This window comes from Rattus rattus, chromosome 6 (genome assembly GCF_011064425.1).
Source record: "Rattus rattus isolate New Zealand chromosome 6, Rrattus_CSIRO_v1, whole genome shotgun sequence".
NCBI classification, from domain to species: domain Eukaryota; kingdom Metazoa; phylum Chordata; class Mammalia; order Rodentia; family Muridae; genus Rattus; species Rattus rattus.
The window spans coordinates 49589609-49609570 of record NC_046159.1 but is presented as its reverse complement, the minus strand read 5'-3'; the positions used below and the strand labels follow the sequence as shown (position 1 = coordinate 49609570).

At 46.3% G+C, this 19962-nt stretch overlaps 1 protein-coding gene across 1 annotated transcript in view; it reads right to left on the bottom strand.

Moving 5' to 3' along the window:
* Positions 1-19962, bottom strand: part of Frmd4b (FERM domain containing 4B) — a 183911-nt gene that overhangs the window by 138397 nt on the left and 25552 nt on the right.

Genomic DNA, 19962 nt, shown 5'->3' with positions numbered 1-19962 from the left:
GTTTGAGACAGGGACTCTCTTTGTATTCTTAAAGTTTTCTATGTAGACCATGTTGGCCTTGAACTCACAGAGAACTACCGGTCTCTGTCTCTGTAGTACAATACTGCGATTAAAGGTGTGTGCTGTAATGCTCAGCTTCATGCATTTTTTTTTTTAAAGTGTTGTGAGGATCAAATTCAGACTCAAGTCAGTTCCCCAAGCCTACCTACATCATGCATGTTTACGCGCATTTTGTCTACTGTGTTCTCACAAGCACCCCATGAAATAAACAGCTTCAACTTTCTCTTTTATTGTTAGAAAGCTGGACCCTTAAGAGTTTGAGGGTAACTCACTGAGGTCCCCACAGGTACTGAGAGACTGAGCCAACTCAACAAGGGGCTCACCAGATGATAAGAAAGGGCAAAGGCTGGGGTGTAACGTCACAGATGGAAGTGTGGTGGGAAGCACTCTCTCCCTGGAAATGGCTGGAAGGTGCTTCTGTAACCAGGACCTCCTGAGGGCCCAGAGGTCACTGTCAAGAGTTCATGGCCACAGCGTCACTTAGGTTATTTCTGCAGATCCTCTTTCTTGAAAACCAGTGGTTAGGCTGTATTTTTAGACATTGTGGTACAGTACCAATGAGTCCAAGAAGGGAAAAAAGAATGAGAGAGAAGAAAAGGACAAGGAAGGCACAAATATTGGAAACAGGAAAAGTCACAAATGGGTAACTAAGGCATAACCAAGGAACATTGCGGCAGGTCTGCAGCGCAGGTTAGCTCCTTCACAGTGGAGTTGGAGAAAGTGGAAATTCTGGCGTTGGGGTTATTTGAGAAGCAGACAGCCTGTGGTCTGGAAACTTTTAGTTCTGCCAACTGTTTTCTCCTTTCTGGAGAAAAACAGCCAATAGGGAGAGGCAGGGGCAGAGCATCTTTCAAAAATTTAAAAAGTAATGACATGGGCTGTCCAGGGAAGGGCTCTTCCAGATGAATGGCTGTACTTGTGATGTACAGACGCTCTGGTTACTGCTTCGTGCCCATATAGCAAGCACAGCAAACCTGACCCTGAGCCGCTGCAGGGCAAACAGATCACGTACGTCACACGGAAACACAAATAAACCTCAGTGGACCTAAAACCCCCTAACCCCCCTTCTGAGCACATGCCTCACTGCTACTCTCCCTCCCTTCCTCAACTCCATGCTAACCTCTGATTGGCGTCTAGCAATCTCTCTGCTCTTTGCAATCCACACACAAACACAGGCTAAAGAAGTCCTCAGGGGACTCACGATTAGTCAAAACGGACTGCACTAGAGCCAGAGCCCCAGCCTCTCTTATTAGTTGGCAGAAAATACACTGAGGCAAAGGATTTAGAAAAGTTTACCAAACTGGGGGAAAAGTTAAGTTCATTTGGGCTTTTAGAAAAATAATCTCCTCCCCTCATTTCTTCCTTTCCTGCTTGCATGTTTGTACTGGAGATGGAACCCAGAGCCTTTCACTCACCGGGCAAGTTCCCTGCCAGTACACTACTGACTCAGTCCAGAGAAACTTGAACCTCAAGACCCAGGCCTCATCCATAGCGTCACAGAAGAGACACCCTTCTCAGACTAGAAGCCACCAACACACAGTCATGAACATGTCTTGCCGCTATGTAGGCTCTGTTTTTAAGTGGGTTTGCGGAGTCCCTTTAAAGTTTTATCATGGAATTAAATGTCAGTGAAATGAAACAAAATGAAAGCTAGAAGAGCACAGGTTAGGAGACGACGAGGCTGTGAAGAGGAGAATGGCCCTTCCCCTCTATAAACAAACAAATAAAATAAAACAAAATTATCCAGCAGCAGGTAAGGGACGAGGAGAAGGAATCCTTTTTGAGAGGCTATGTGATGGGATCAGTCACAGCAGTGCCTGAGAACCCAGCGACCATCCTCCTGCTGGCCATTAGGCACAAATAGTAGCAACATTTAAAGTACACATCTAATGTCCTTTAAGTACATGCATAGGAGCAGTGCAATGCACAGCTGGAGGCAAAGGCATCTGCATTACTCCATTGCCCTGTCACCTACCTTCCACAGCTCTACTACTGTTGGCATTCGTGTTCAGTGAACTTGGAGGGGAGCGACAGACTGTGGGTCACCGCTTCTCAACCTGGTAAGAATATCCCCATCACAAAGACTGGCAAATGCCACAAGCTGGTGCTCCTGTCCCAGAGGGCAGGCTGTGAAACCTCGGCCAGCACAGCACAGAGTAGTAGCCCGGGGTCTACTTGAGGACACTGTAATAATCACCTACATGTCCAGGATGTGCAGGGCACTGATGAGACCACGTGATGACGATTAAATACCAGAAACTCAGATGTACACAGCCATATCTAAGCCACACTTTACTGAAATTCAACTTTCGAACGGTTACAAATAGAATCTTTCAAACAGTGACAATCACACCTGCCATCAGGGTAGCTGTGTGCTGGGCACAGAGCTTGGTAGACGCAGGTCATCGCAACAGCACAGATGTGTCCTACTGCATCTGTGGGTAGGCTCACTGCTAAGCTTCTGGCCAGAGAGAGTCCACTCCCATGTCAAATGCTGCGTCATTCATACAAGCTCTAGGAGGAAAAACTGTCTCTTGTCCATTGGCTTTTTGTTTTGAGTCTTTTAGATGGTAGCCAGTTCACTGTAGGTGCCAGAAAACATGTACAAGATACATGAATGAATGAATGAATGAATGAATGAATGAATGAACCCCATTTCCATCTCTGGCTCCTGGCCTGATATTTTACCCCCTTCTACAGTACAAGTCACTCAATGCTTCCTTTGCCTGTTGCTTTGATTTTTTTTTTTTTTTTTTGGATCTGGGACTGTAATTTGGTTGGTAGAATACTTTCCTAACAGGCACAAAAGCCTGGGTTTGGAGTCCCCAACAACACGCAAACCAGATGTGGCCCCATATGTTGACCATCCCAGGCTGGAATTTTAAGGCCATCCTTGGCTACACAGGGAGTTTGAAGCCAGCGCCTTGGCTACAAGAGATCTTGTCTCAAAACCAGCCAAACAACCCCCAAACGGAAAAAGAAACAAAAAAACTCCCAAAACAAATGTCTTGAATGTATTCATGAGATAAGGAATCTAAGCAAAGGAAGTTAAGGAACTGCCAGGCTCCAAACAGATGTGCTGCCACCGTCCTGTCCCTTGGGATCTTCCCCCTAGTAACCAAGGAGACTGCAATCTGATGGCCTGCTGCAAGATAGTGAGGATTTCTCCTTGAGCAGCAAAACAGAGCACGTGCCATTCTTACGAGCCCTGCCTTTCTGTTCTGTTTAGTTGGCAAGTTTCTCCCCACTTCTCCTGCTCTCTCCCATTCTCACTTCCCCCCCTCGGAAGGGCTATGTCTTGGGAGAGGAAATCTCACCCAACACATAGGGCCGTATCCAGGGAACAAAATATTTTCCCCTGTGGCCACCATGGGCCCCATTCTGACACTTGTTCCCCTGGTGTGGCTTTCTAAAGTGGGAGGCACAGGGGGTGGCCACGGGGCTGGATGGGCGTGGTCGAGTCCATACTTCTGGGAATCAGGCAACACTTTGTGTAAACTTTCTGCAGTCACTCAACCCTGTGACTAATCCAGAGTTCTGACCACACTCTGGCCAGGTGAGAACGTAAGCTGGGGTTCGCTTTAGCCATTTAGGACAGGGCAAGCCAGGAGAAGAGGAATTCCTTAGGAGCTGTACAGGTCTGGAATGTCTGATCCTGGCCTCTGGCAACATGGTTGGCAATGGTAGGCAAGTCTCACTCTAAGGCACTGCTGTGAAATGGATAGACCTTTGCTGAATGCACTGGTTCTCAATCTGTGGGTTGTGGCCCCTTTGGGTGTCAGAGTGACCCTTTCACAGGGGTCACATATCAGATACTTTCATTATGATCCGTAACGGTAGCAAAATTGCAGTTATGAAGTAGCCATGAAGACACTTTCACGGTGGTGGCTCACCACAACATGGGGAACTCCAATAAAGGTTGTAGCATTAGGAAGGCTGAAGACCGCAGACTTAATGCATGGCACGCATTGCCTAGGCAGCAGCTGAAGTAGCTGGTGTCGTGCATTCCTGTGACCCGAAGAAAACAGCTGTAGATTTGAAGCCAGCCTATTCTACACTGCGACTTCCAGGGCAGCTAGAACTACACAGTGAGGCCTTGTTCTGAAATCTCTACCAAGTCCGAGCGTAAAGAGCGCAGGCTTGGGGTTAGGCCAGCTCTATATTCTATATTACCTGTGTGATCCTAACACTCTCTGCCCTTCTTCTCCAGCTATGGATTCCTTTAGAATAGATGCTTCCAAAGACCATGGGCTGAGTGAGAACGGGACCATTCTCTTGGCCCCCGAGCCCCAGGATGAAAGGAGCAAGGAGCTCCCTGATGCGACCTTCTAAAGCTACCCCCCCTTTGTCCCTCCCCGTCTCCTCTTCCTTCTAGAGACAGGATCTCAGTATGTAGCCCTGCTTGCCTGGGACTTGCTGTATAGACTGGGCAGGCCTCTAATTCACAGAGGTTTGCCTGCCTCTGGCCCCTGAGTGCTGCTATTAAACTCATGGGACAATCTACCTGGTTCCTGTTTTCTTTCCTTTTTCTTCTATTGGATATTTTTTAATTTACATTTTAAATGTCATCCCCTTTCCCGGTTTCCCCTCCAGAAACCGGCTCTCCCATTCCCCTTCCCCTTGCTTCTGTGAGGGAGCTCTCTCACCCACCCACTCCCTCCTGCCTCCCCACCCTGAAATTCCCCTACACTGGGGCACTGAGCTTTGACAGGACCAAGGGCCTCTCCTCCCATTGATCCCTCCAAGGTTATCCTCTGTTACATATGCAGATGGAGCCATGAATCCCTCCATGTCTTCTTTGGTTGGTGGTTTAGTCCTTGTGAGCTCTGGGGTATCTGGTTGGTTGATATTGTTGTTCTTCCTATGGGGCTGTGAACCCCTTCAGCTACTTCAGTCCTTTCTCTAACTCCTCCATTGGAGACCCCATTCTCAGTTCAACGGTTGGCTGCGAGTCCTGTTTTCTTTTTAAGACGGAGTCTCATGTAGCCCAGGCTGGCCTTGAAGTCCCTATAGTTTTAATTTCTCCTGTCGCTCTCCCAAATGTTGGGTTACAGGCCTGTGCCACCAGATCTGGATATTATTTGTCACTTTGAGACAGGATCCCAAGGTGTAATCAGAGTCAAAATACTATCACTATGAACTTTGTGGGTCCCAATTCCACTTTGCAAGTGAGTTCACTTTTGATCTGACTTCTCTTTATGGTTCCACAGCAAGACTGTGTCGGGACTTCTGGTTCTGGGATGGATGGCGTGGGGGTTGGGGTTGGGGGTGGAGGTAGGGGTAGAGAACTCTTTCTATAGATGGCAGTCTTACTATAAAATTCTCTAAAACAGTAGTTAAAGCTAACAAACACATAAGCCAGCTCTGGTATGCATTGTTCTTTCCACTTATTAAAACTATTTTTTCCTCTATCATAAAAACTTGGAAATAAATAAAAATACCACACACTAAAATGAACCATACCCAAGGACTATACAGCTTAAATGAATTAATCTCCAGTTAGAATTAGCATTCCAAACAGAAGCTGTGAAGCCTTGTATTGAATTTGACACTTTCAGTATTGAATAGATTCCACGTACTTGCCCACCACTAAAATTGAAACAATCCGTGACAGAGCTAGACTGGAAAAAGCATGTAGCGTTTTATATATATGAGCTCGTGTGCAATAACTGAATTCACTCTGTCCTCCTAATTGAGTAGAAATGAAGATTGTAAAACTATCCAGAGTTGGTGTGGTTGAACACGTGTGTAGTCTTGGCACTCAGCCAAGGCTGAAGGAACACCTATTTGGAGCCAGCCTGGGCTATGTAGTGAGATCCCAGGGTGAATCAAGTGAGTGAATGTAGATCTTGCCTGGCACGCTTTCAGCAACCAGCAGTGGTCTGTCAGGGTGGATCTGGCCGGCTTGGAGGCTCATCATTTTTATGACCCTAAAGTCAATAAAAATAAATGCACCAAACAGTTTTACAACAGCCCCTGGGACAGGCAGGAGGAGCCCTGGCGAGCAAATTGGAGCAGGGAAGAATTCTATCACAAGAAGGGATTTGTTCATGTTTTTTTTTTAACTTTTATTATTATCATTATTAATCATTTGTGTGTGTGTATGTGTGTGTGTGTGCGTGTGTGTGTGTATATGTGTGTGTGTGCATGCACATGTATCTGCACACAAGCTATAGCACACATATGGAAGTCAGAGGACAATTTTCTGGTGTCAGTTTTCTCCTTCTATCCTGTGGGTCTCGAGCATGGAACACAGGTTGATAGGGAAGCAAATGCTTTTACCCACCAAGCCATCTCACCAGCCTTGAAGTGCCTTGTTTAAATAAACAGATGTTCTCATCATGTGGATTGGGCCAAGAGTGTCTCGGAAGCCAGGACTGGGAACCAGTGAGCCATGCTGTCCCTGCAGCCCATGAATGTTCTGGTGGGAAATCAGCTATCTGTGGAGCTCTCTGTTTTGTTCTGTTACAGCCTCTTCCTTTTGTGTGCCAGGCAATCTGAGTTCTGCTACAGACATTCCTGCTGCAGACGTAATAGGAAGTTACTTATTAAAACTGCATTCGGGACAGGAAGGATGTTTTTCTTCTTTAGTTGAATATGCTGCTACTGTTTCCTCTCTTTTCCTGACCAGGAGCATACCTGATTCCCACGCCATGCGTGTGTTCTGCCTGTTCTCTGCACTGCTCCTCCGACCCCTTTCTAGTGAGTGGACCTACTTTGAGCCAGGCCCTTCTCTTGGGTCTAACACATTGATCACATACCTGGTTGGGCAGATGAATATCAGACAACTGAATCTCATGCCACAGATGAAGGGACCAGATATTAACTATATTTAACTTATGATTCATGAGATGTGCCATTTTAAGTAATCTCCCCACTTTCCAGGCTGGAATAGGTTTGTGACCAAGAAAAAGCCTTCTGTATCCATGTCCAAAGATTGTCCTGAGACGAAGGAAATGCTCTAGAATGTGGTGACTCACTCTCTAAGGGTGAAGGGACAGTAGAGTCAGGTGTAACAAACTCGTGGTCAGGTTCTGCAGCCTTGGGAATTTGGTTAAGGTTTTGAGCCCCAGCCTCTGAATTTGTAAAAGGGGAGGATGTTGTCACCATAGCCCTTGACACAGACACTCATCCCAGACTACTGGGGTCTCACACTCACTCTCCTTATTCCTGCTTGTGATAGTCATGGGTTAAAAATAAAGTGGCAGGAAGCCCTTTCAGTGATTTGAGAAAAGGTTGGGAAAGCCTTGGCTCCATAAATGGCCATCAGATGCCCATAGTCATCCTCAAGCCCAGTAACCATGACATCATTCTTCTCCCAGGCATCATCATTCGGGCAGGCCTTGACTCAAATCTCAGCCCCATGTCTCTATGGGCTGTGTGACAAACACACCTTCGTGTCCCCACAAAGAACAGCAGGTTCTCATCCTCTAGAACTTTCTAATAGAGTCTGGGGACTCAACAGTGATGCATGTACTGAACAGTCACAGCACTCTTGCCTTGCTTTCGAGTGAAGGAGGCAAGAAAACCAACCCACGGGATGACTTCAGATCAGCAAGTGCTACACAAACAGGAAGCAGGGAGATGTGGGAGAGTTGTTGCTGTAGGAGGGCAGTTAGGCAAGGGCTGTTTGAGGAGGCTGACATCTAATCTGAGATGGTAATGCTGAGGAATCAGCCTTGGTAAATCTGAGACAAGAACATTCCAGAAAGAGAAAACCAAGATGCCCAGAGGCTGTAAGACAAAAACTTGCTCAGTTCAAGACACTGCTGCGCAAGGTTCCTTCCTTCTTTCCTTCCTTCCTTCCTTCCTTCCTTCCTTCCTTCCTTCCTTCCTTCCTTCCTTTCTTCCTGCCTGCCTGCCTTCTTTTCTTTTTTTACCTCATTATAGCCAGGGCTGGATGGCTCAGTGGTTAAGAGCACTGACTGCTCTTCCAGAGGTCCTGAGTTCAATACCCAGCAACCATACGGTGGCTCACACCCATCTATAATAAGATCCAATGCCCTCTTCTGGTGTGTCTGAAGACAGCTACAGTGTTTTTCATATACAAAAAAGAATTAGTTAAATAAATCCTAAAAAATTTTGCTTCCCTGTGCCCCAATACTATATCTCCGTGAAATTTTAATACCACAGACACAGTCTATTTCTCTAAGGCAGAACTAAGCTCTGTAAGGTTTCAACCTTTTCTCTATCCCTCAAGAAGCAACTTCTATTTTCCTTGGCACTCAGGTCACATACAGAGATTGACTGGCTTAAGAGAAGCAATGGCAGAAAGTGTAGCTGGAGCATAGCCAACAAAGACTGGGGCAAATACGAGAGTCATGAGAGGTTCACCAATGGTTCTCAAAGGGTGTCCCCTGGACCAACCCCATGTTTAGAAATTCAGAGCGGGGGCAGGGATGCATCTCAGTAGGCGGCATGCAAGGACACCCTTGGGTTACACACTGAGATAAAGATAACCTGGGAAAAATGAGACCCTGTCTCAAAACAAACGTAGATACCCATGATGCACTTGTGACCTCTTTCCACAAGGCTTCCTGCATGCTCTAACTCCGATCCACGTTCAAGTCTGAAGCCACTGGGCTTGAACGTTCTCTTAGGCCACAGAGATTGTGATTCCTATGACGAACGCAGGGCAAAGCTGCTGGAGGCTCTGAGGCCTGGAGGAGGCAGTCTGGGGACATTTATATTTATGTAAGGTGAGTCTAGCTACTGGGAGATGGGGGTGGGGAATGATGGGAGCGAGGGAAGCAATCTGAGAAGTTCGACAACTGCTCCTCTACTGCAAAACGGGAGAACAGTGAGCAAGCTGCTAAGAACCACTGGATTGCACCGGGTAACATGCAATGCCTGTGAATCACTTCTTAGCAATGCTGTTCTTAAAAAAAAGTAATGGCTTCAAAGGTAAAAAGGAGGAGGAAGAGGCCATGGCAACAACTCTGTAAGACTGTTAAATAGATTAGAGTGAATGTTAGTGAGGGACTCAGCATAAACCCATTTAAATATACATAGATACCAAACTACATAGTAAGCTCCTGACAAATGCTAAAACTATTCTGATCCGGCCTCCAGTTCTTCCTTCCAAACTTTTACTTGTTAAAGTTGAACACACATCCATCCCACATCCCGCACCTCTCCAATAGAGTCCCCTTATTTGAGTCAGCAAGACCAATTCAGTGAGCCAGCAAGCTAGTTAGGTATCTTTGTGGTCTGGTAACTCTGTGACAGGCTTACGGGGCAGCTTCAGGTCAGGGGGAAGGTACCTGGTGTTCTATTCAATTTCCTTTCATTTCCATGCCCCACCCCTAGCCATGGGGTTTAGCTGTTGGGGCCCCAGAGAGTGAAACTTAATATATAATCTAAGTTTTAGGGTCAGTTTCATGATTAACTCTGGAGTGATGTTAAATTGGTTAAGTATGAAGGGCTAACCGATGTGTAAGACTAGTGTGCCAGGCTTGTTAAAATCGGTCTAACCTTGGCAATCCCGAGGTTTGACTGCCCACCCTCAGTAGGCCAAGTAAGAAAGTTACGTAAAACTATCAAAGGTGACTCTTCCAGTGTGGCCATATGGGAAGTCGAGCCAAGAGAGTCAGTGATCCCCTTGTCTGCTTTTAGGGTCCTAGCACAAGGTTTAGGCTTAAACAGAGGATAAGACGGTGGTTCTCAACCTTTAGGTCGTGACCCCTCTGGGGGTCTAATGACTTTTCACGGGGTCCACAAATCAGATACCCTGTACATCAGATGTTTATATTACAATTCTTAACCATAGCGAAATTACAGTTATTAAGTAGCAGTGAGCACTTTATGGTTGGGGGTCACCATAGCATGAGGAACTGTATTAAATGGTCCAAGCATTAACACTGGGTAAAAAGGTATGTAGAACCAAGTAGTCTGGGCCGAGCTGTGATCTACCCGTCACCACTGCCTCAGCTCAGTCTCTCCTGTAAGGGGCTCTGCCAAATTATCAAAACAGCATGAAACCTCTTTCTGGGAGACAAGCTCCTTGTCTGGCTGGCACCAGACTTCCAGACTTTTCTATCACCCAGGATAAGATTTCTGGGGAAATTCCAATTGTTTGGGCTCCATTGTTTAAATCGCCTGATAGGCAAAGGGAGGCACACACAATTCTACTTAGAATATCTTCATTTCTTCCTGGTCAATCGAACTGATTCTCACAGACGCTGACGAGACCTCAGAGCAAATCATTTAATTCCTGTAAGTCTGGTTTTTTTTTGTTTGTTTGTTTTTTTGTTTTTAAATCTGACAAACATAAAAGATTACAGCTTCGAGCACAGTTCCCAGACTTTACCATCCACCAAGATCATTACTAAGGGTTGAAATGGCTGTGGGAACGTGCAGCTTCGTGAACCATTAAGGAAACACCGTTATGTAGACCTCCAAAATATGAGTACAGTTGGCTTGGGCTGGACATTGTTGGAACAGGACAGGGCATTAAATAAAACATTTCCAGGCTGGCTGCTCCCAGTACATGCATTATGTCAGTCTCAAATAGCTCAGCCAGCCCTGAAGAACACCTCTCCACGTCTACAGATCACATACAAGTCTGGGAGAGTCTTCTTGAGAAAGGGGCAAAGTTAGCTTCAGAGCTGATCTCAGTCATCTGCCCCTTACACATCTCATCCCCTCCCCCTTTCTTTTTGTACCCAATTTCCTTCACTCTCTGTCTGCGCTATAACCACACAGGTCTCCTTTTGGATTTCCTCCACCCCATCTTCTTTCTATCTATGGAAACGCACACTGGAGACTGGTTCTAGCAGCAGGGGAGGAGGCAGGGGAGACCCAGAGCATGCTGGCTAGCTAGACTGGCTGGGTTCAACTGAGAAACCCTGCTTCAGTAGACAAGGAAGTGATTAAGGAAGACACCTGTGTCAATCTCTGGTCTTCACAAGCATATGCACAGAGATCCATGTGCACCTTTACACACATGCGCACCAATAAACATATACACTTGAATACATACATACACACACAGCACACATACACAAACACACACATGCACAAACACATAACACACACATACATACACACACCACACATACACAAACATATAACACAACACAATAAATAAATAAATATATAGATAGATAATTAAAAGTATTTTAAAAAGAGGAAGAAATGTTTCACGTCTGACCTTAGTACTTGTCTAATGAAGTGGAGTGTTTACATCTCAGGGGGCATCTGGCATGGGCATAGTTACCTGAGCAACCTTCTATTACCCCAACTCCAATACAGGGATGATTATAAAACCTCTTCAGATTCACAGATAAATCTGCCAAAGCTGATGGCTGTTTGCATGGTGAGCAGAGCAGAGCAATTGCTCTCTGGTCCCACTAGGGTGATCTTACTCTCAGTGCAACACAAGGCGCTGTACCAGGAGGGTATGGCTACCTCTGGACCTGGGTGTTACCAAAGCTATGATTTCTCCTCTCAGAGGAGCAGTATAAATAGCTTCAGAAGGGAGGAAGCAGTCCCTGCCCTCAGGTTCAAAACACCTTCTCCAGAGTCCTGGTCGATGACGACACACCAGACTTGGAGAGCATTCAAGTAAGGGTGGTAGCATTTCTGGGGCACCAGGTTGCTATGGATGTGCCCTCAGTGAAAGAACTAACAGATGAGGTCTTAAAGGTAATCAGGCTTCAGGCCCATTCCTCCCTGATGAAGGAGCTTCATGCAGTGTTAGGTTAGTTTGACAGTTCGATCTTCTGCCCTCTCCCACGTGAGGATGCAGTGAGAAGGTCCTCACCAGTGCCAGAGAGAAAACAGCAGGTAGCAGGTTCACTGAAAGGGCTGCAGGAAGTCATCCTTCGGGGAGGGGAGGGGGAGAGAGAGAGAGAGAGAGCCTCAGAACTGTGGACATCCATGATCAGGCCTTGTAGTGGGAGAGTATGAGAGGAAATAACTGCCGTGATGCATGATGGGAGTCCTGAAGGGAGAGAGACGGACCCTTCCGTTCTGGAGAACTTTCTGACTCTTGTTTACATGGGGTAAGGTGCTCCATACCAAGCAACCTAGGCTGGCCCGGTCTATGTCCCAAGGGACACGGAGGCCGGCAGATACTGAGGACAGCCATAGACCTATCCTGTAGTCGCAAGGAGGAGGGCTGCAAGTCTACAGCACAGCTTGCTTTGTGTTCAACTCACTGGGAGCTTCAGGGGTTATGGCCTGATGTCTGGGGAAGGAGAAAGGTAGCTAGGGAGCCCGTGTGCTCACAGTAAGGTCAAACGCCGGGCCTCCCAGCCTCCAGCACGGTGAGAAACAGTTCCTGTTTGTTGCATTTTAAAAATAAATCACCCATTCTCAGGTGTTCTGTTAGACAAGACAAGCAGACTCACAGGCATCCCATATGAAAGCCAAGCACCTTACCTTTCTCAGGGAGATTCAGTCTAAGATAGCAGACCCCAAGCTGAGACCTCTCACAGTATTGTAAAGTGCCAGGATGAATTTCCAAGGTCCCATCTTCCACAAGAGAAGCAAAGTGCATTGCAAAGACTCCAGAAAAACATTCTAGAACTCTCATCCCATTGGTTTTGGGTTCAGGTCTTTAACATGGACGGAAAATGCATCCTTAAAATGCAAATACATCCCTACCTACCCTTAAGCCAATACCAAGTCTGCAAAAGACATTCTATAACTATCTCCTCAGCCCAGAGATTTGTGAATCTCTGCCCAGTGAATCCAGATGGGTCCACAGGGCTGAGTGGAGAAAAGGCCGGAAGATGCTCTGACAAGGACAAGATACCAGCAGATACACACTGGGATCCAAAGGGACCACTGATTCTCATTCATGTAAATACAAACATTGCATTCCCTGAAGAACTATCCATTTGCTATACACTGGTTCTTCTGGTAATTTCTAGACACTTTCGCTACATGGTAGCTTTTACTTACTGTATAACCAACAGTGTTCCCTACCTATCTGTGGAGGACATTGTTAATGATGGACAGGAGGCAACTGTATCCCCTCACATTATAAATGGGTTTTAAACCATCCCATCAGAAGGGATCGCTCAGTGTGAGAGTAGGAAGGCAGGGTTTACACATACACATACACACACACACACACACACACACACACACACACACACACACACACACTCAACTCTTCCTTTACCTTTGTTTCTGGGGGACAAGAGTACATCAACATCAGAATTTCCAAACATATCAGAGAGTCCCCATTTGCCCAAACAGACCTGATTTGATTTCTCTCTAAATATGCAGGATTCTTATGACTCAGATACAGTGATTACTGCAAAAAAGTCAGTTTAATCCTTAATGCCCTTAACTGCTGAGCTACCTCTAGCCAAGTGTCCCATTCTCTTTGCTCTTGTTTCTTGCTTTGTTTGGGGGACAGTGCCTCCCTATCCCACCTGCTCTGGCTGTGAACTTCTGGGTTCGAGGCTCCTCCGCCTGCTTCTGCCTCCCATGTAGCTGGGGTTCCAAGTACATATCACCACACTATGCTGATTTATAGAAGTCTGATCTAAGGAACATCGAAGAGTTGGAATAGGTATAGTCACAACCCACATGCTCCCATTTCTTCATAGATAGCACCCCCAACTTCTGCTTCCAGTTATCATCGGCAGCAATTCTCCATCCCCAACCTCACTGGACTCTGTTGGTCCCACGCACACTGCCACTGACTCTAAGGAACCCGGGTCATTCTAGTCTCCTGATTTCCTTTCTAGGTAAAAAGCAAAAACTGGTGAAGAAGAAGAAAGAAGGGAGAGGGGGAGGGGAGGGAGGGAAGGGGAAGAGAAAGGGGATGGAAGCAAGCATAGAGACAAGCGTTGCTTCCATTTGTAGGGGTGCCAGGGACGTAAACAGTTTCGGAGCAAGAGGAAGAGTTTCTGGGCTTCAACAGAGGAGCACTAGTCCCACTCTGCACCCAGCAAGGAAGACAAATCTGAAGCAGGCAGAGGAAAGGCACATGCTGTGTCTCCAGCTCAGGTTTCTGGGCCCTTTCATTGTTTACCCAGTGCTAAATCTCACTGGAGCCTGTTTCTTAGGGACCTGCCTGTATTAGCATACAGATTTCTGCAAGCAGTTGCTCTTAAAAAGACCTCCTTTGGGCTGGGCACTGGTGCAGGCCTATCCTTTAATCCCATCATGAGGGAGGCAAGAGGCAGGCAGATCTCTGTAAGTTTGAGGCCGGCCTGGTCTGCAAAGTGAGTTCCAGGACAGTCAAGGCTACACAGAGAAACCCTGTCTCAAGCAAACAAAACAAAACAAAACAAAACAAAACAAAACAAAACAAAACAAACAAAGACCTCCTTTGTAATGTTGCTCTCAAATTTCTGTCCCAAGATGCTTCTGTGAAAAGTTGCTTTTCCTGCATGGCAGACAGAGATGCTGCAGATGGGGCAGAGTGACCAGAGTCCTCAGAGCCCTACTGTGGACAGCATCAGGCAGAGCTGGGATTCAGAGATCTGGACTGCAGGCCATGCTCGGCCCCTGGCAGGCTACAAACTTTGGAGAATAACACTTCCACTTTTTGTATTTTATTTTATTTTGAAATGTATTCATTCGTATGTGAGTATGGGCATTTGTGTCTAAACATGATGAGGTGGGCATGATGTGATGCCTGTGTGGAAATCAAAGGACAATTTGTGGGAGTCGGTTCTGCCCTTCTACCACGTGGGCCCTGGGGATCAAACTCAGTTCTTCAGACTTGACGGCATTCTGGGTTTTATTGATTGATTGATTGTTTTACCTGCTACAACCTTGCCTGGTCAGTGATTTGGGGATCTTCGTGGTACAGCGGGCAGGAGTGGACATTGGAAGAGTCAGGGGTTCTTAACATCAAGGAAAAAGTGTTTTCCAGGCACAGTGGAGCAACTGCTCACAGGAACTCACGGCAGTGGTGACAGCATGCACGAGGGCCGCACAAGCTCTAGCCACACCAAAATCCCAGTGTAGGGGATAGAAGGAGGACATGGCATCCCAGTGCTGGCTGACAAGCATTGGCATTTGGTAACTGCTGCGAGAGGAAGAGTTGGTTTTCTTCAACCTCAGTCACCCGATGTGGAGACCAGACAGAGTGATTTATAGGCCTTACTCCAGTTTAAGCATTTCATGGCTTGAGTATACAGTTCTCCTAAACCAGTGGTGTTTGTCTCCCCATGTCACCATATTCTGATGGCCATCAAGCAGACTCTCTGTGGGAGGGCAAAACACCTTCCTGCCTATCCTGTGTTCCACAGTAACACCTTCCCCAGACTCCAGATGGGGGACCCAGTAAATAGCATACCAGAAAACAGAATGCCCTCTGGCACAGAGACTGGAAGATCAAAGCTTGATAGCCCTGCATAAGAGTTAGTTTCTGACTTCTTAAAGGAGCTGGGGGGCAGGATGGCTTTACTTTGCAAGGAGAATCTCATGTGAATCAAGTCACGGTAGCCCTATAACACTATATAACATTATTCTCACAATCCAGACCACAGGGCTGCACTTCAGAAAATAACACATGCTTTTAGACATCAGACACTTCTAGGTAGGACCGATTTAGAGACAGATGACTTGTTTCTAAGGTCAAACCATTGTGTTCTATTATGGTGGGAGGTCCCATCACGGTCCCCCCCTGTGACTTGTTTGTTTCTTTAAGGTTTCTCTCCTCTTACCCAACCCCACCTACTTCCTCCACAGACTTCCTCCAATTCCCCTCTCCCTGCTCCCCCCCACCCCCAGCTTTGCACTCAGCTGCATTAGATAATTTCCTTTCTTTTCTGAAGTCTACCCAGATTTCCCTCCCTTCCCCCATTGCCAACAACTAAGGAAGAAAGGCTGTACACACGACACTGGCCTTTAATGATTTTACCATAACCACATTACAAGGGGGAAAGAGCAAAAAGCTTCCCTTTAATAAGGATGTAAGACTTCCTCCGACAAATCAGAAAAGTATATTAATTAATTGATAGCTATTCACAAAAAAAAAAAATGACATCTCCGAGGTCTCTTCTGTGAGCTGATGAATTCTGGTCACACAGAAGCTTCGCCAAGAAATAGCGTAAAGGTAACGGACAGGATTCAGTCGTCCTGCTTTCCCTAGGCAGAGCAGGGCACACATCAAAGGGTCCTTTCAGCAAGGACACTAATGAGTTCTAGCACACCAGAACCTTCACTGCCAAGCTCCACACACAGATGGAGGGAGCCCATCTTGCTGATGAGGTGATTAAGAATCACAAATCAAAAGCACTTCTGGGCTTCGCGCAGGGACCCTTCCACTGCTTTCTCCAGGATAAGTGAAGGAAGGCGCCTGAATCTTTCAAATTACAAAATAATTAAGAGAAAGGAAAGAATAGAAAAACAGTAGGTGGGTGAGGCTGACGGTGACCTGGAATGACACACTCCAGCAATCACTGAAGAAAATCAGAATACCAGCCTTTTCAATCTTTTAAAGAAGCCAAGGCAACATTTTTTTTTACACACATCAGGAAAAACTTCCAAAAGATGGGGCGTTAAAAGCCGTTTCTGTTAGGATATCATTCCGGACCTTCCCCAGCAGGAGTTAGCAAAGCGTAATTCCTTGAAACCATGGAGAGATAAGTGTGTCTTGTTAGTTTTGTTTCTAAACAGTTGGTTTCAGAGATGCTCTGCTTCCAGGAACCGTCCCCCATATAGCGTTAAAACCTGTCCAACATTTTGCTCAAGATGCTCCAGGACACTGCCTGCCTGCAATTTGATGGTCAGAGACATTCCGCTTACCTCCAATCCATGATCGAGGCTCATTTAAAGGGACTGGCGAGGAGATGCGGGATGCAGGACACATGTATTCAGCGCTGTGGGGTGTGTGTGTGTGTGCCTCTGTCCTCCAACTACAAGCTGGTGGAAGTGAGGACCCAAAGCCCCCGGACACCTTCCGCTGCCATATAATCGCAAGGAAGTGACCTTACTGTTTGTTGCTTTGATTAGAAACAAAAGCCTTTCAACATGAGTCAGGAAAGCAACAGAGGAAAATCCAGCTAAAAAGCCTGCTGTTGCTTTTGGCCCCCTGAAGCCTCTCCTCATTATACACTTTAAACACATGATGACATATTGTGTCCTGAATTCTCAACTCCATAAACAATGTCTGACAGGAGCTAAGAATTGCCCAGAGATGGGCTATACTGGGTACCATTCAAACTCCAATCTGGCTTCCCGTCCTATGCATATTCTGGGCTAGCCTGGGGATTTAATGTATGGAATAGAGTATTTAATGAACTCTGCTTCTCAGAGACATCACACGCCAATGGCTTTTCCACTCAGGAGTAAATGTGGAGCTCCACAATGAAAACATCAGTGTCATTCGACATCAGGCACGCCAGGCACAGAGTGTCTTGGCAGGCTAACTGTGGACTCAGAGAGGGCTTGTTACATCATTTGCATCTCGCAGAATAATTTACCAATGGAATTATTCATGGGCTAGGGAATATTCAAATTATGCTATACTTCATCGTAAAATGGGAAAAACAGGAAGAAATGTAATTAATCGACTTGTTTTTCTTGGGGCAGTTGAGAAAGAGCTCCTAACATGGTACCATGGGTCTTCCATTTGAAGAGTAAGAGCCTTCTGGTAATATGGGTGAAAACCCAAGTTCTGGAGTTAAAGGCACCTTGGTGTTTGTTAGTGGTTTGTCTTTGAGAAAGCTATTTGCTCTTTTGTAGAACAGAGACAAAAATCCCCATGCCTCAAGGGTGTTGGGGGAGGTAAAGGAGATAGCACAGGTTGGACCCTGGGAATCCGATGGTCACAAAGTGTCAGGTACCTCAATACTGAATATGGCTGCCTCCATACCTGTCAAGTATCAGAAATGGCTTTAATATCTTGTCTTTTCAAATATTTACTTACTCTTACAAGAGACCGGGGAAGACCCAGTCAGAAGCCAATTTTATTTTCTGTGCGTTGGTGTTCTGTCTGCATGTGCGTCTTTGTGAGAGTGTCAGAATCTTGGAGTTACAGACAGTTGTGAGCTGCCATGTGGGTGCTGGAATTTGAACCATGGTCCTCTGGAAGAGCAGCCAGTGCCCTTAACCGCTGAACCATCTTTCCAGCCCCCTCCTGAAGCCAATGTAACCAACAACAAGCTTGAGTGCAGACAGAGGTCACACAAGCAGAAAACGTGACAAAGAATTTACTCTAAACTTAGTGATTATTGGTGCGCATGTGTTCTGACAACTGGAAGCGCTGGGAGCTAGAACAAGTTGTGTAAGCACTCTAAGGAGCCGTGCAGTCAGTGGTGTTGCTGAGGAACCCACATACACATGCTTATAGAATAAGTGAGAATGTATACAGAATGCTCTGTAATGATGGCCCTGGGGACATTTGGAAAGTTGTGAGTCTCAAACAATCTGTGCCCAAGTGAAGATGGCATGATTATGAGGGCTGTGAAGATAACGCAGAGAGGGACTTAAAAAACCTCAGTGCCAATGTACATATGTAGAAGGGGGATAAAGGTAAAAATCTTGGGATGTGGGAGAGTTTGCCACACACAAAGGCCTGGGTTTACTCTCCAGCACCATGTTTGCAAAAAGCGCAGTAGCTGTTACCAGTCCTCAGATTATTATTTAGACTCTGAAGGCTTATAGGTATTAGATTACTATCTCATCTCCGACTTTAGTGTTCCAGGAGTACTCTATAATTGTTTAGAGTGACAAAGGGACTGGGATGGTAGCCTAGAGCTACCAGGCCACACCCTAGCAGGCAGCTGGGCTGGGGGTAGGCAGGCTTCGCTGACAAAGTCTGGATGGCTAGATTAATGGATGTGTCTGTATCCAAACTCTTTCTGTTACTGAGTATATAGTTTCCACTTCAACTTGTGGATGGAAAGATTCTCTGTAGCATGTCACTTGTGAGAGGAAAGACAGTGTGACTTGGGCGTCCTTAACCAATTGCTCCATGAGGCTCTGGGTCCTGGGTGTTATTGATGCAAGGTAGGATGGACTCTAGGTGTGATGATGGGAGAAGTGTAGGAACAGAGCATGCTCAGAGTGGTTCATCCCTGTAGCGTTAGGCTATCACACAGGCATGGGGTGGCCAGTTGGGGAACACTCCTAGACAAGTGGCATTCAGAGACCAGGGGTGAGTGAAGCCCACTCTATCTGACTTGATTGTTCTTCCCAACACTTCCTGACAGGCACCCAGTTCTGGGGCAGACTTAGCCTGTCCTGTTTAAGAACCCCATCTTAGTTTATTTTCTGTTGCTATATTACAGATAAGCAAACTTATAAAAAGAAGTAAAGGTTCATCTCATGGTTCTGGAGCCTGGTAAGTCCTAGGGCATGTCATGGCATCTATAAAAAGCCTCGCTACATCATGATGTGAGCATCATATGCACAGAGACAGAGCAAGCTTGCCCACTGGGGTTTCTCTTCCTTTTTGTTCAAAACCAGTTAATACCATAATGGGTACTCCACCCTTATGACTTATGTAATCCTAACTACCCCTCAAGCGCCTCCTCCAAATACCATTAGCACAGAGGTTCGGGAAGTAAGCTCCCAACACTCAAAGACTGAGGGGGACAGTAATCCACAGCAGAATCCCTGGGGAAGCGAGCTGACATTTTGAATGGTTCTAAACAAAGATGGGCATCTGTGAGGCAAGACTATGGAACTTGCATCGTGGTGGGGATGCAGGCTCACATATTGTGAACTCAGGCAGGTGCCCTGGGGGCTTTCACTGTCCCCGGAAGCAAGATGAGGGAAAGCACAAGAGTTTAGGGGGAAAATATGTGTAGATAGTTCCAGTTTATTTTGAAAATTTAGTTATTTTTGATTTTATATGTGCGAGTGTTCTTGCATTATGTATGAGCACCATATGGGTGAAGCACCTTCAAAGGCCAGAAGGGGGTGCCCGGTTTCCGGGAACTGAAGTTAGAGGCAGATGTGAGTTGCCATGTGGGTGCTGGG